Here is a 16,415-nt window from a genome sequence, read left to right as displayed (position 1 = left end):
CATTTACAAGACTCACTCAGACTTACAGTGTCAAATTATTCACCAGATTACAGTACACTGGTGAGCAGAATGCAGTGCCAGGCTTCTCACTAACAGACATTTACAGACAAAGAAGAGATAATGTGTTCATTGAAAACACCATAACATTAAACTAAAAATGGTGCACAGAAATGTTTCAAATTGTTCAAAAAAGACTAGATAACTTGTTGTGACTTGATTAATGATTTCCTTGACATTACTTCCTGACTTTCAAATGTTGGAACAGATAAACATAAATAAATGTTGCATGTTTAAATATTCCTACTGTCATTGTTGTATAAATCATTGTTAATAATTGTGGAGAATAATTAACATTGACATGTGAGCAGTCTCTTCACCATATTATTATTATTATTATTATTATTATTATTATTATTATTATTATTATTATTAAAAAGTGATCTGTGCAATTTTGCTCTTGAGGAAGTTTGTATCAAACCGGTAGCCCTTCGTACTACTCAGTTCCCTTGAAGTAGCCCTCAGTCTTAAAAAGGTTGGTGACCCCTGGACTAGAACATGTTGTTGGTGTTAAAGCGACAGCTCTCTCCTGGATCAGGTCTTATTTGACAGATCGTTATCAGTTCGTAGATCTAAATGGTGACCACTCTAAACAAACTAAGGTAATGTTCGGTGTTCTGCAAGGTTCTGTTTTAGAGGTTCCCATTGCTTTTCTCCCTATATGTTACCCCTTGGTGCAATTATTCATAAACATGGTATTGGCTTCCACTGTTATGCTGATGACCTGTAGCTAAGTCAGATGTGAGTCAGCAGCTTAATAAAATTGAAGATTGTGTGAAGGACATTAGACAGTGGACGCTTACTAACTTCCTCCTGCTTAACTCTGACACACAGAAGTTCTTATACTAGGACCACAGACAGCCAGAAGTAAGCTTTCTGATTACAGAGTAACTCTCTTTAATTTAACCCTAGTAAGGAGTAAGAGTAAGTTGATCTCATACATCTCTTACATCTTCCCTCACCTGGTGCCCCACATGGTTTTGTTCTGAGCCCCATGCTATACTCACTGTACACATATGCCACACTGTACACAATGGCTTGTGTGGAACAGGTATACCTAATATGGGTATAGTTTTAAAGTTAGCTTAAGTTTTCAAATGCTTTTTCATGCTCTGGAGACAAATCGATGGCCTTTAAACCCTTCCCATGAGCTGCTGAGAACAGCCTAGTTTGGTATAAATGTTCTACAATTCAATTCAAGTTTTCAATTCAAGTTTATTTGTATTGCGCTTTTTACAATAGACATTGTCTCAGAGCAGCTTTACAGAACATAAACATAGAACAAGTTAATATAAAGAATAATATAAAGATTAATATAATACAAAATACAAGATTAATATTAGATATATTTAAATGTGTTTGTATTTATCCCCAATGAACAAGTCTGAGGTGACTCAGGTGACTGTGGGGAGGAAAAACTCCCTTAGATGGTAAAGGAAGAAACCTTGAGAGGAACCAGACTCAAAGGGGAACCTCATCCTCATCTGGGTGACACTGGGGGTGTGATTATAAATATACAGTCTGATAAATGTTGTAGTGATGAGGAGATTGTTGTCCTCAAACACCACATGGAGTTACATCTCCTCTTTAGTATCACAGAGTCTAACTGGAGCTGGTAGATCTCTAAATGTCTCAGGATCCTCAGAGTCCTCGGAGTCGCCCTCATCTCAGTGGAGGTCCAAAATCTTCATGACATGGAAGACAATCTGAGCTGGTACAATGTCTGGAAGCCTCGGGATGGTAGAAAGAGAGAAGCAGTGTAGAGGAGTTAACATACCTGCTGTTCATAATATTAACAAGCACTAGATGATAATGTGCATTTGGTCTGATGTAATAGAGCACAATATTATGGGATGTATTATGTGTATGTCTGACTAAAGAGATGAGTTTTTAATCTACATTTAAACTGTGAAAGTGTGTCTGAGCCCCGAACACTATCAGGAAGACTATTCCAGAGTTTGGGAGCTAAATAAGAAAACGCTCTACCACCTTTAGTAGACTTAGATATTCTGGGAACTACCAGAAGTCCTGAGTTTTGTGATCTCAGAGAGCGTGAAGGATTGTAACGTGTTAGAAGACTAGTTAGATACATGGGAGCTAAACCATTAAGAGCCTTGTATGTAAGTAGCAGCAGTTTGTAATCAATTCTAAACTTAACAGGTATCCAGTGTAGAGATGATAAAATTGGGGTTATATGGTCATACTTTCTTGTCCTAGTGAGAACTCTGGCAGCTGCATTTTGGACTAACTGTAGCCTATTTATTAAAGATGCAGGACAACCACCTAGTAATGCATTACAATAGTCCAGTCTAGAGGTCATGAAAGCATGAACTAGCTTCTCAGCATCAGATACAGACAGGATGTTTCTCAGCTTGGCAATATTTCTAAGGTGAAGAAGGCTGTGTTTGTAATATGGTGATATGATTTTAAAGACAAGTTACTGTCTAATAAACACCAGGTCTTTTACTGTCGAGCTACTAGTAACAGTACATCACTCTAAATCAGTGGTATCAAACTCAAAGTCACAGTGGGCCAAAATATAAAACCGAGATAAAGTCACGGGCCAAACTGAATATTTATTGAAAAATGAACTGCAACTGATTTGTAATGTTCAACCTTTTTCATATGGAAACAAACTTTAGTTTTGCTTGAACACAGGATTTTAACAGCTTGATATTACAAACACATAAGAAATTAAATTTGAAATAAAAGACACATCAGTGGTGTTCATTTCTTATTTAAATAAATAAAGTAAATGATGTCTCTCACTGACAGCTGGGCAGTATCAGACGTGTCGCTGCTCTCATCTACGGCAAGGGAGTATGCAATAAAATCTTTTCCCTTTTTTATTAGTTGTTCATGTAGATTGGTGGAAAGCTCACATGCACGCGCAGCCACGGTGTTCCTGCTCAGGCTCACATTTAAAAATTCTTGCCTTTTATCTGGGCACACGATGTTGCAAACTTTGACCATACAGTTTTTGATAAACTCTCCCTCATTAAAGGGCCAGGCAGATTTTGCAATCTCTGCTGCCACAATAACGCTTGCCTTTACAGCAGCTTCACTTTTTGATTTTGCTTTCATAAACATAGTCTGCCGGGAAACCAGACTTTTTTTCATCTCCTCCACCTTCTGGAGCTTCTGCTTTACATCCAGGTCCTTATACTTCTCATAATGTTTCATTTCATAGTGACTTCTTATGTTATATTCATTCGTTACAGACACGTTAGCTCCATTAGCACACAAGACAAACAGGTCACACCCCTGCTCTAAATGGAAGTTAAATTGTGAGAGTTTCTGTGTACTGGTTTTTGGACCTATAATAGTATTTCTGTCTTATCAGAGTTTAATAACAGTAAACTGCAGCTCATCTGATCTTTTATCTCTCTATGGCACTGAGTTAATTTGGACAATTTAGCTGTTTCATCTGGTTTTGATGAGATATATAACTGTTTGTCATCAGCATAACAATGGAAACTAATCCCATGTCTTCTAATAATGTTCCCTAATGGAAGCATGTACAGTATATCAAAAAAAGCAGAGGTCATAGAACTGATCCTTGAGGGACACCATATCCTTTGGTCGATGCTCTGTTCAGTTTTCTGCTGCATATGATTGGAATCACCTGCAGCAGTCTCTTAAGCTTAGTTCATTTATATCACTTTCTTCCTTTAAATATTCAATTCAGTCACTAACTCACGATCACTGTACTTGTTTTTAATTTTTTGTTTTTACATGTCATTGTTTATAGCTGTGTTTGTGTATTGTATTTGTTTGTTTTTTTTGCCTCTTTGTCAGGTTGTCATTGTAAATGAGAACTGGTTCTCAATTGACTCACCTGGTTAAATAAAGAAATAATAATAAACCAAAATTAACTGGCAATAAACTAGAGGATTCACCATTTAATTCTACAAAATGGTATCGGTCATACAGGTAGGATCTAAACCAACTTAAAGCCTGTCCATGAATACCTGTGTAATTTTGTAAGCGATCTAGGAGAATGTTGTGATCTATAGTGTCGAATGTAGCACTAAAGTCAAGTAGAACTAATAGTGACATACAGTCTTGGTCCGAAGCTAAGAACAGGTCATTTGTGACTTTAACAAGTGCAGTTTCTGTGCTATGGTGGGGTCTGAAACCTGACTGAAACTCTTCAAAGATATTGTTCTCCTGTAAGAAGGAGCTCAGTTGAAGAGACACAACATTTTCAAGTATTTTAGAAATAAACGAAAGATGTGAAATAGGTCTGTAATTTAATAGTTCATTAAATCTAAATTAGGTTTCTTAATGAGTGGCTTAATAACTGCCAACTTGAAGGATTTAGGGATGTAACTTAAAGATAACGAGGAGTTAATAATATTAAGAAGAGTCTCACCAGCTTTATATAACACTTCTTTCAGAAATTTAGTTGGAATGGGGTCTAGTGAACAAGTTGTTCGTTTAGCTGAAGTAATAAGTTTATCTAACTCTTCCTGTCCTGTACTTGTAAAGCACTGTAGTTGTGAGAGTAGAGCTTTAGGTGAGACTGGGTCACAAGAAGCTCTCACATGTTGAGCATCACCTATTTTGTTCCTGATACTTTCGATTTTATCAGTGAAGAATCTCATAAAATCCTCACTACTGAACTGTGATGGAATAATAGTGTGTTCAGATTTCTGGTGTTTTGTTAATCTAGTCACTGTGTTAAATAAAAACCTGGGATTGTTCTGGTTATTTCCTATGAGTTTGCTCAGGTGCTCAGAGCCCTAACAGCTTTTAGAACCTGTCTATAGCTGGACATACTGTCCTTATACGCGATTCTAAAGACTAGTTTAGTTTTTCTCCACTTTCGCTCGAGGTTACAGGTTGTTTCTCTCTTGAGGGTGTGAGTATGACTATTATACCACGGTGCAGGTGTTTTGTCTCTAACCTTCTTTATTCGGATGGGACAACAGTGTCTAATGTACTAGTGAATATAGCACCTATGCTGTTAGTCATTATGTCTAGATGGTTTGTGTTTAAGGGTACAGTAAGAAGTCCAGACAGATCAGGCAGGTTATTTGTGAATCTGTCTTTAGTGGTCAGAATAATAGTTCTACTGAGTCGATAACGTGGTGAGACACAGTTAGTCTGTTCTACAGGTAGTGCGTACAGTATGAGGTAATGGTCTGTGATGTCATCACTTTGAGGTATGATATCTATGTCACTGATATAGATATCATACCCCCAGGGGCCTATACACAGTCACTAGAGCAAGAGACATCAGGGATTATTTTGTGTGCATGTGCGAGAGTGTAAGACTAAGGACAAGCACTTCAAAGGAATCAAATCTATACTGTGTTCTCTGAGTAACAGTAAGGAAATCAGTTAACACCACCTCCACCACCAGTCTGACGAGGCTCATGCTTATAGATATATTCTGATGGTGTAGAGACTCATTTAGACCGATGTAGTCATTTGGTTTAATCCAAGTTTCAGTAAGGCAGAGTGCAGTAAGTTTTCTGAAATGATTTCATTTACAGTAAGTGCTTTGGGTGATTTAATTTTCAGAAGCCCAAACTTTAGGAACTGTTTTTGTTTCTTTGGTATTTTTCTGGTCTAATTACGGTAAGATTATTTCGAGAACTTCTCACGCATTTACTTTTTGATCTCACTAATCGGGGAACAGACATAGTTTCTATAGGATGAGCTATGTGTGCATTTGTGTCAATGTGGTGAGGTGAAGGATGGCTCTCCACCTCTGCTGGGTTGCAGGCCGTCAGCACGGAACAGCCTAGGATGCTCCCAGAAAACATTCCAGTTATCAATAAAGAGTAAATTCTGAGTCTGACACCATGACTGTAACCATCCATTTAAAGCAAAAAGTCTACTGAACCTTTCGATTCCTCGCTGGTACGTGGGAAGCGGTCCGGACACGATGATCCTCGCCGTGGGTGCTGTGCTTCCAACCGTCTCCACCAGGGTGTTGGGTGACCGACTGGGGAGCTTTCAGTGCGGCTTTTCGCTCCCGCAGCTCAGCCTGCTTCACCTGTATGTCACGGATCTGCTTCTCCACAGCCTCCAGCTCCAGTTCCACCGAGTGCAGCTTGAACGTGTCCTCACCTGCACTCAAAGGCAGACACACAACCGACATGATATAGAGCAAGTACAACAGAAATAATTGGTGTGAAACTGTGTACTAGCGGTAACCGGGCTAACAAGCTAGTGGTGCTATCCGGCTAGAAGCGGACGCTGGGAAAACAAATAAGTAAATATATCAAAAAGTATTTCATCCTTTGTAAAAAAGTAAGGAGTTGAAGTATAAACTCAAGATAACTCAAAATTGAATTAAAATACTCAGCCAAGCCTTGGCATGCATGAAGTCCTGAAAGATGGACGGTGCGTTGACCAAGCCATACAGCATCACCAAATATTCCCAGTGGCCGGTCGGGGTCACAAAAGCTGTTTTCCATTCGTTTCCTTTTCGGATACGTATCAGATTGTATGCACTGTGTAGATCAAGCTTGGTGAAGATTTTTGCACCTCGGAGCTGTTCGAGCGCCGATAGGACGAGGGGAAGAGGATAATGAAACTTCTTGGTGATTTGGTTCAGCCATCTGTAGTTGATGCAGGGTCGCAAACCACCATCCTTCTTTGAGACAAAGAAAAAGGGAGATGCAGCAGGAGAAGTTGACGGTCGTATATATCCTTGGTCCAGCGCTTCTTTGATGTACTTATTCATGGCCTCTTGCTCGGGGATGGTTAGGGAATAGATCTTTCCTCTAGGCACTGCTTCACCCGGAAGGAAATCAATCGCACAGTCCCAAGGCCGGTGAGGTTTTAACTTCGAAGCTCTCTTGGGACAAATGTCATCCTTGAAGGCTGTGTATTCTGGAGGGATAGATACAGACACATTATTCTTAGGGCTTTCAATAGAAGTGCTGCATACCTTCATTGACACTGTAGGATGATACGGTTTGGGCAATTTTAGAAAACAATGTGGAAAACAGTGGTTGCTCACTTTTACTTCACCAGTGTCCCAAGAGAGCTCCAGATGGTTTTGAATCAGCCAGGGTGGTCCTAGGATCACATCAGCAGTTGAATTCTCTATACCCAGAAGCTTGATGTTCTCCTTGGGAAAAAATCCCACTGTCAGCATGATTTCACTGGTACAATGTTGGTTGAGGGGTTTGCCTGTTAAAGAACTCTTAGTCTTTGGGATATGCGTTCCTTTGTGATGTTGAGCCGAGTGCAGAGCTGGGCAGAGATGAAGTTCCCGGCTGACCCAGAGTCGAGCAAAGCTGAGACTGGGGTGTAAATGTGTTTTACGGGTTGAACTGTACTCACCAATGCTCTTGGAGGACAGATGGGGCATTCTCGCATGCCCATTGCTCGCACAGTACAGACACAGACCCTGGGTCAGCCATCAAAGACGCTCTGACAGTAAGATCCTGGTTGAATCGAGCTGCTTGGGTTCTGGTCCTGGAGAGTGCAGTTCTGGCAGGCAGAGCTGTGTGGGAGTATTTAAATTACAGGATAACATTCAATTTTCCGTTTGAATGGCTCACTGAATGAAATTCTCCAACCCAATGGTGTCATCGAAGGCTGATAACTGCAGACGACGTTCAGGTTTTAAACCATTAGGGTAGGTTGTCATCAGTGTTCGCTCATCCCAACCACTAGCAGCCGCTAGCATGCGGAGTTTGCATGTTCTCCCCGTGCATCAGGGGTTTCCTCCGGGTACTCCGGTTTCCTCCCCCGGTCCAAAGACATGCATGGTAGGTTGATTGGCATCTCTGGAAAATTGTCCGTAGTGTGTGATTGTGTGAGTGAATGAGAGTGTGTGTGTGTGTCCTGTGATGGGTTGGCACTCTGTCCAGGGTGTATCCTGCCTTGATGGCCGATGACGCCTGAGATTGGCACAGGCTCCCCGTGACCCAAGGTAGTTTGGATAAGCAATAGAAAATGACTGAGAGTGAGTTGTATCTCCAGCAGAAATACCAAATAACTCTTGGAAATAGGCAGTGAATTCCTTAATGGAGTACAAAAGGATCCCTCTTGATGCCAGATCGATTTGGCCCAACGGAGCGCCTTTCCAGTGAGTAGTGATATTATGAATGAAATCTTGCTGCTATCTGTAGGGAAATGGTTGCATTTCAAAGATTAGCGAGCATTGAAGGAGAAATCCCTTACATTCTTCCGCAACTTCAGAGTATGGTGCTGGATTGGCCATGGGAACTGTGACGACGGTAGCACTGCTCGTTGCTGTGACCTGTGTGTGCGGCAGTAGTCCCCGTGCTTGTATCCCCGGCGTTTGTAGCAACTCTTGTCTCAGCATGTTGACCAGTCCTGGGTATGTATCCGAGTCCTGGTAAGACATAATATTTTGTCGGTCTGCTCTTCTGTCAGGGACAGAAGACGACGGAGGCAGAGATAATGTAAAATTACTGTTTATTAAAAAGCAGAAGTGAATGAAGTAAGTGAGGGTGGAGAAGTCCAGGTGAAGCTCCAACACACACATGCCGCATCATAGGTTGCAAGCCAACAATATCTAGATCCTTTGGTGTACGACGAACTCGGGAAACTAGCATTTACGAGACCGGACAATGTGTGTGTGTTAGAGAGAGTCTTGTATGTGGTGAGGTAATGAGGGGTGCCAGGTGACGGCGATTAGGACTCAGGTGATGAGGATCTAGTTTGCTGTGTGAGGGGAGAACCTGGCAAATCCGTGACAGTACATACTGTATATGGATATTTTGGTACTATGATTTTCAAAACAGATTCACTTGAAAGATTCACTCTTAATCAAGGTTTAGTTTTAGTCTTACTTTGTCAAATTCAGCTTTTGTCAAGAATAAATTGTCAAATTGATTAAAGTAGCATTGTAGATCATGCCAGCTGGCTGGATCAAACCTCACTTCGCATTTTCTCTTTTTTATCAGATGCGTAGTCTCCGGGAACCGATGTTCCAACATTCTTAGGCCTCGTGCGGACGTTCCATGATACTCGTCATAGGAAATAATCTCAATACAGTTGTCTAAAAAAACATATTTTATCTTAGTAATATGTGATAAAACAGTCAACTGAAAACAAATCTAAGAGTCAGAATGAAATTCCCCTGGAGGGCCGTGTTTGATATGTTTTCCTAGACAATTGTGTCAGATAGTCTGGTCTTGTTCTGTAATAAATGTATTTAAATCAGACTTTATTATATTATCAAACTTATAGATATAAGTCACTCTTCTAAATATTTCATATTGAAAATCTCATATATGGTAATATCAAACTTATAAAATTATTACAATACAATTCATAATAAGTTCTTACCAGATGAAAAGGCCATGATCTCTTAATATTTAGAAGGAGATCGTAGAAGTTCTGTTCCGTTGATGGCTTTCTCCGCGGGGTGGAATAATCATGATTTGATTACCACCCAGTCTGAGGGGAGGGGTAACCCTATTACCCCGTATCAAACAAAGATGGGTTTTAATTACTTGTCTCCTATCACCTACAATACTGTTTCATCTGAGGGTCATAAACCCCCTTTTAAAAAAAAATACTTGTCTTCTACCTCTTGGATCAAACACATGGTTTTAATTACTTGTCACCTATCTACTTACCATATGATGCACACCCATGACACTCTGTACCTGTAGAATCTGTTGCACCTTATAATTTTTTCATATATAATATATTTATGTATATTCACATACACATACACACACACACACACACACACACACACACATATATATATATATATATATATATATATATATATATATATATATATATATATATATATACACACTGCATACACAATGCAAGTACATATTGCATATAATGTGTAGTGCTACTGTAATTAGGGACAATAGTACACTGTGTGTACTGACTATATGTATGAGCATATTGCACATTTTCACATGTCAATTCATTATCTGTATACTTATTTCTGTAATTTCCGGAGTTCGCTATTAAGAATTTCACTCACCAATGCACACGTGCTGTGGTGATGTGACAATAAAAGTGACTTGACTTGACTTGACTACTTGAAGCAGATACAATGGGCCTAATCAATATGATAGAAGGGCAGTCGAAGGGAAAGGGGGCTCCTTGGAGTCAACACAAATAATTCAGATCAGTAAGCAATATATCAATACAATCATTAACTTTATTATTATGAACTTTTAACCTAAACCTAACATCATAAAATCATGACATAAATCTGTCAGATCAAAGGTCTGACCTTTGACCTATTCCTATCAGTAAACATTATATAATTACATTCATAAACTTTATTATTTATAATTTTATTGTTTTATCATTTTATGGTTTTATTGTTTTATTGTGGTCTTAAAACTGTCAAAAAATAATGTGATGGAATATGACCTCTATACAGTATCTCACTAATGAGTCTCTTCTTTTGCAGTGTCTGAGCTGAGGTTCATTCTTTTGGGGAAAAGTGTCTCAGACACCAGCAGTGTGGGAAACCTCCTCCTGGGCAGATCTGTGTTGGAGACTAAAGATCCTCTACATTCAGTACTTCAGTGTGAGAGAGTCAGAGGACATGTGAAGGGAAGAAACATCACCATCATCAACGCACCTCATCTGTTTGACCAAACCTTCTCACATCATCAGCTCACACTGTGTATTAAAGAGTGTGTGTCTCTATCGGCTCCTGGACCTCATGTCATAATGCTCATTGTAGAGCCAGAACGTTTCAGTGAAACAGACAAAAGACGAGCTGATTATATTCTCTCATCTCTGTCTGAGGAGGCCCATAAATACACCATGGTGATAACTACAAAGAACATAGAAATCAGCAGCAGTGTTAGTTTGGTAGAGGACAATGTCATACAGAAGGTCATTGCTGAATGTAATTACAGACATTTAAACTTCAGTGGATGCACCCAGGCCAATCTTGTGGAGAAGATGGAAGAGATGGTCAAGGAGAATAAAGGAAGACTTTTCTGTGAGATTTATGAAGATGCTGAGACTGCAATAGGCAACAAAATGTACAATGTACAGCCAGAAACGGAAGAAACTGGAAAAATAGAACAGTATGCTCTCATGGAACAAGAGCATGAAGAACCAGACAAAATGGAAAAATATGTTCAGATGGATGAAGAAGAACATCATTCTGCTTTGACTACCAAAGGTAATAAATGTAAAAATTTTGTAAGAACTTTTATCACAGTGGTAGACCCTCTTTTGTTTCAATATGCAAATCAATCTAAGGTGGCATACTACATTTTAGTTACAGGACTTGTGTGCTCAGTAACTAGGGTAGGAATTGTTTTGAAATATAAAAATTGATTTATTTTTAGTTTACTACGTCATAGACTGTAACGATTGCTTGGGAGCAGGTGGTATTAAATTCATAACCCCTTTTTTTGCACACTTGGCAAACAGATTTACATTTTGGTGAATCAGAGTTGATAAGACATGGCAAAAATCACCAAACACAGAAAAGACAAAAGACTATGCAGTCCACAATGCAAGCAATTAAAGAGTATAAACTAACAATACTTTGTGCAGATGTTGGTATAAAAGCCATGGTTGAGCATGGTATAAAAAGCATATAACCAGGAAGTAAATTATAAGCCAGAAGTGCTAAAAACATGGGGATGGGCTCCCTCTGGTGAATGGGAGAAGGGTTCTTTAGGAAACTCCCTCCTTGGAACACCGCTCAGTGTTATTCTTCTATTACATGGTCTCCTGCTTGGTCTGGGTGCTGGGCAATTAGTCTGAGCTCTGTGGAACTCTCCTGTGAGCAAGTCATAGAGGATGTCATTGGCTTTGGTCCAATACCTCTTCTCTGGGCCATAACCCTCCCATTCTACAAGATATTGAATGTTACCTCTTGGTCTTTGAGAGTCCATGATGTGTATGCAATGTAAGTCAGGGCTCTATCGACCTCTATTGGAGGTAGGGGGTCAGTGTTGGTGTGGTCAGTAGTGGTGAGGCCACGTGCCTGTTTGAGATCTGTTGGTCAGGTGGCAGTTGAAGATGGTAGGTGACTTGATATGGTCGGAGAGGACGCCTTTGGTGTCAAGCATCTCTTTGAAGGCGTGCATGGGTCCTCTGCCACACTTCACAACTGTGTCAGATCCATTCATCCCCAGACCATCAGAAGACGGATATTGGTAACTGTGATGGTGTGCACCTTGCTACTGTCAATTTACACCCCCTGTTAGCTGATGATTACCAAGAAGGTAATAGTGTCCTGATGGAACTCACATTTCTTTGTTTCGGCTAGTCCATAGTGTTTCCTCATGAGGCAAGAACAATCATTTGATTATGTGTGATACAGAAAATCATATAAGCTTTTACATCTCATTAGAAACAGTGGTCATAAAACATGGTTTAAGGTTTATCACTCTTTCACTATTTCTCACAAATATGTCAAAGGAATACAAATCTTACAACTTAGATTATACCTTGTAATGTAACATGCCTTGTAACATTTAACATTTAAGCATACAATTTACTAGCACTGTTTTTAACTTTATTTATTATTATTAAATAATTATTTGTTAACTAAATTTATTTGTGTTTTTTGTTGTTTTTTAGTTTGTCTGACTGTAGATGCCACACATTTCAAAATTGTGCTGCTTGGCAGAGAAAAGGAAGTAAAGGCCTCAATATCTAAACGATTAAGAGGTAAAAACACTTCACCAGACCAGACAGAGTCCAGCTCAGTGTGTGTAAAGCAGGAAAAAGTGAGTGGACACCTGATCACGCTGGTGGAGCTGCCTGCTCTCTACAACACTACACTCTCAGAACAGGAAGTGATGCGTCAGACGTTCCAATGTGTCTCTGCCTGTAATCCTGGAGTTGATGCTTTCTTCATCATTGTTCCTAAAGGTCTTCTCACTGATGAAGTTAAAGCAGAAATAGAGATGTTTCAGAGGATCTTCAGCTCCAGAGTTAATGATCACACCATATTCATCATCACCCAGAAGTCACCAAAGAAAGACTTAGATAAAGAGCTTCAGGCTGTGATAAAGACATTTGGAGGACGATATATTTTATACAGCAGGAAAATAAATGCAGTAAATCTGTTCCCACATGTTAAAGACCTTCTTACAAAAAACAACAATCGTCAGTATACGATGACCATGTACGCTGAGGCCCAGGTTGAAGCACAGCTGACATACAAACGTACAATTCACTATCTGGAAAAACAAATGATTGAACTCAAGAGAAACAGACGTCAAACACAAGGTAACATGTTTACTGATTTAAAATAAGAGTTTATCGGTCTGATTGCTATTTTAAGTAGAAAAAACATTGTTATTTGAAGTTTATCATCACTAAAAAGTTTATACCCTAATAGCATTTTGTTCCATCATACATCTGACCATTAGCATATCTGCTATAATTACATTTGTTGGTTAACTCTTTACATGATTCTGGAGCCGTCAGATTAGAACTATGATATTATTTTATAATATAACTCTATTATGTGTAGTCACATATGAGTCAGTACTCAGTGATTCTTTTTATTTGTACAGATTTATCAAAAAGCCCTGACACACTCAGAATAGTTCTGTTGGGGAAGACTGGAGTTGGGAAGAGCGCAACAGGAAACACCATCCTGGGGAAAGACGTATTTAAAGAAGACTTGTCTGATGAATCAGTAACCAGTGTGTGTCAGAAAGAGACAGCAACAGTCGGTGGGAGACAGATTACTGTGATCGACACTCCAGGTCTGTTCGACACTAATATTGATAATGAAGAGATCAGGAAAGAGATTGTTAAATGTATCTCAATGGTATCACCTGGTCCTCATGTGTTCCTGCTGATACTGAAAATAGGACAACGCTTTACACCAGAGGAGAGAAAGACAGTGGAAATCATTGAGAAGACTTTTGGTGAGAAATCTAACATGTACACGATCGTGCTCTTACTGGAGGTGACTTGCTAAAACAAAAACAAAAGACAATTGAACATTATGTGGAAAAAGCTGGGGTTAATTTAAGGACACTTATGTCTGAGTGTGGGGACAGATATCATGCTTTTGACAACAATGAAACAAACAGCAACGACCAGGTCCTGATTCTCCTGGATAAGATTGATGACATGGTGGCAGTGAATGGAGGAAGCTACTACACCAATGAGATGTTCCAGCAGGTCGAAATGCAGAAGCAAGCAGAACTACAAGGGAAAATATTGAAGGAAATGGAGGAGCAGATGAAGAGAGAGAGAGAAGAACTGGAAGATAAACACAAACAAGAGACAGAAAGACTGAACTGTATAATACAAGCAGAAAAACAATACCATCAAGGGACATTGGCAATGCTGAAGAAAAGGGAAAGTGATCTAGAAGACAGAAATGTGGAGCTGATTAAAACAAAAGAAGCTCTTTATCAAGCAAAACAGAGAATACAAGATAAAGAGGAGAACAATAAGATGAATATGGAATTGTGCAAGAAGAAAGAAACCGATCTTGAAGACAAATTAAATACCAAAACTGAGGAGCTGATGAAAATGAAAGAAACTCTTGATCAAGAAAGACAGAAATTAAAGTATACAGAACACACATATAAGATGAATATGGACTATTGCAAGAAGAAAGAAACCGATCTTGAAGACAAATTAAATACCAAAACTGAGGAGCTGCAAAAAATGAAAGAAAATCTTGATAAAGAAAGACAGAAAACTACAGCAGTCTCAGACCAGCTTCACCGCCATATAGAAGAAAGTAAAATAAAGGATCAACGTGAACAAATGATAAAAGCAGAGGAGGAGAAACAGCGAAGAGCTTTAGAGGAAATAAATAATCAGCTCAATGTCAGACTGCATGAAGAAGAAAAGATGAGAAAGGAAGCACAAAATTCATATAACACAATTATGAAAGAAAGCACATATCTCATGTGGCAGAAAGACCAGACTGGTCAAGAAAGAATTGATGAAATTAAGGAAATGAAGGAGTGCTGCCCTGAAACAGTTCCAAAAAAGGTAAATCGATCACTTAACATTTCACAACATCCATCAAAAATAGACACTTTATTTCTGTCTGGTGTTCAGAATCTGGTGCTAACTGGTTTACTGTGTGTCAATTAGAGACAAATAACATCTTATTCAATTTCAGTTTAAAATCTGATCAATTTACGTTTTCTCCATGAAGTTAAAATAGATAGAGTTTATACAGATCTGATATAACATTATATCTATCTATCTATCTATCTATCTATCTATCTATCTATCTATCTATCTATCTATCTATCTATCTACCGTATCTACCGTATCTACTGTATCTATGGTCTTGCCAGTTCTCCCATATTAGTGAATTACAAATGGTACATTAAAATTACATGTGGTTTGATATTGTATTTAAAAACAGAAAAAAATCAATTGTTGTAAAGTGACATTGGATTAAAATATTAATATTTTTATTAAAAATTAAGTGTCTGATGGTTGTAATCATAAACACTGGTGTGAACATAGGCAACAACAGGCACAGGGAACTTCTCTATTTGAAGACACAAGCTATATATCTCCCCAGTGCATTGTCCCTCACAGACCTGGGAGTAATTCCTTTAACAATATCAAAGAATAGGAATTATAATTACAATTCAGAAAGTTTATTATGGCAGAAGCACTCTCTCTGTGTTTGGGAGAGCACAGGTGGCTCTCAAGGGACTTATAACTCTCCTGCCTGTGCCTCGTGAGTTGCGTCCTGAGTCTGCCAACTTAGATCTTGGGGCTTGCAGGTCAAGTTAGCAAGGTGGAACATGAGACAGGTGAACCCTGTTCTCTTATCTGCTTTCCCAATTTGCATATCTCCACTTTAGATTCAGGAGCTCAGGCTTGATTTCTCCTGAACTTAACAAGAATATAATATTGTCTCTGTCATGCTCTGAGGAGCTTCATGTCGAAGATGAGGAGCAAATATTAGTTAAATTGCCACCGGCATTAAAAGAGCTTTTGGAGGTGGTTACATTTAGCCTGAGGAAAAGCCTAGCATCGTCTGCTCCAAGCTTGACAATCTTATCTTAGGCCACACTTCACCCCCACATAGGAACCTCATGTTTTTTCCCCAAACCTCCATGCTGAGCTGTCAAGGTCCTGGGGTAATCCATATTCAACCCGTTTGTTCTCCCTGGCCACCTCCAATTATCTGGCCATTGTGGGCTCATATGATTACGGGTATGTGGAGATGCCTGGGGAGCTATCAACACAGAGGGGCAATAATCCAAGTGAAAAACAAAGTCAAATTGTGATCCATAAACCAAAACAGCAGACAACTGCTGAAAACACAGACCAAAAGAGAGAAGGCAAAAACCAGCCGCGGAGAAATAAAGTACATCAAAAAGCAAATCCGAGATCGAAACTTAAGGAATAAGGCATTTACAAGCACAGGGCTAATAGCAAAGACCATCTGGTGAAAAGTG

At 39.2% G+C, this 16,415-nt stretch overlaps 1 pseudogene; it reads left to right on the top strand.

The window, feature by feature from the left end:
* LOC132842460 (interferon-induced very large GTPase 1-like) overlaps window positions 1-16,415 on the top strand; it is a 37,693-nt pseudogene that overhangs the window by 14,341 nt on the left and 6,937 nt on the right.

This window comes from Tachysurus vachellii, chromosome 3 (assembly GCF_030014155.1).
Source record: "Tachysurus vachellii isolate PV-2020 chromosome 3, HZAU_Pvac_v1, whole genome shotgun sequence".
Classification (NCBI taxonomy): domain Eukaryota; kingdom Metazoa; phylum Chordata; class Actinopteri; order Siluriformes; family Bagridae; genus Tachysurus; species Tachysurus vachellii.
The sequence above is the reverse complement of the archived record's forward strand: the minus strand, read 5'-3'. Positions and strand labels throughout refer to the sequence as shown.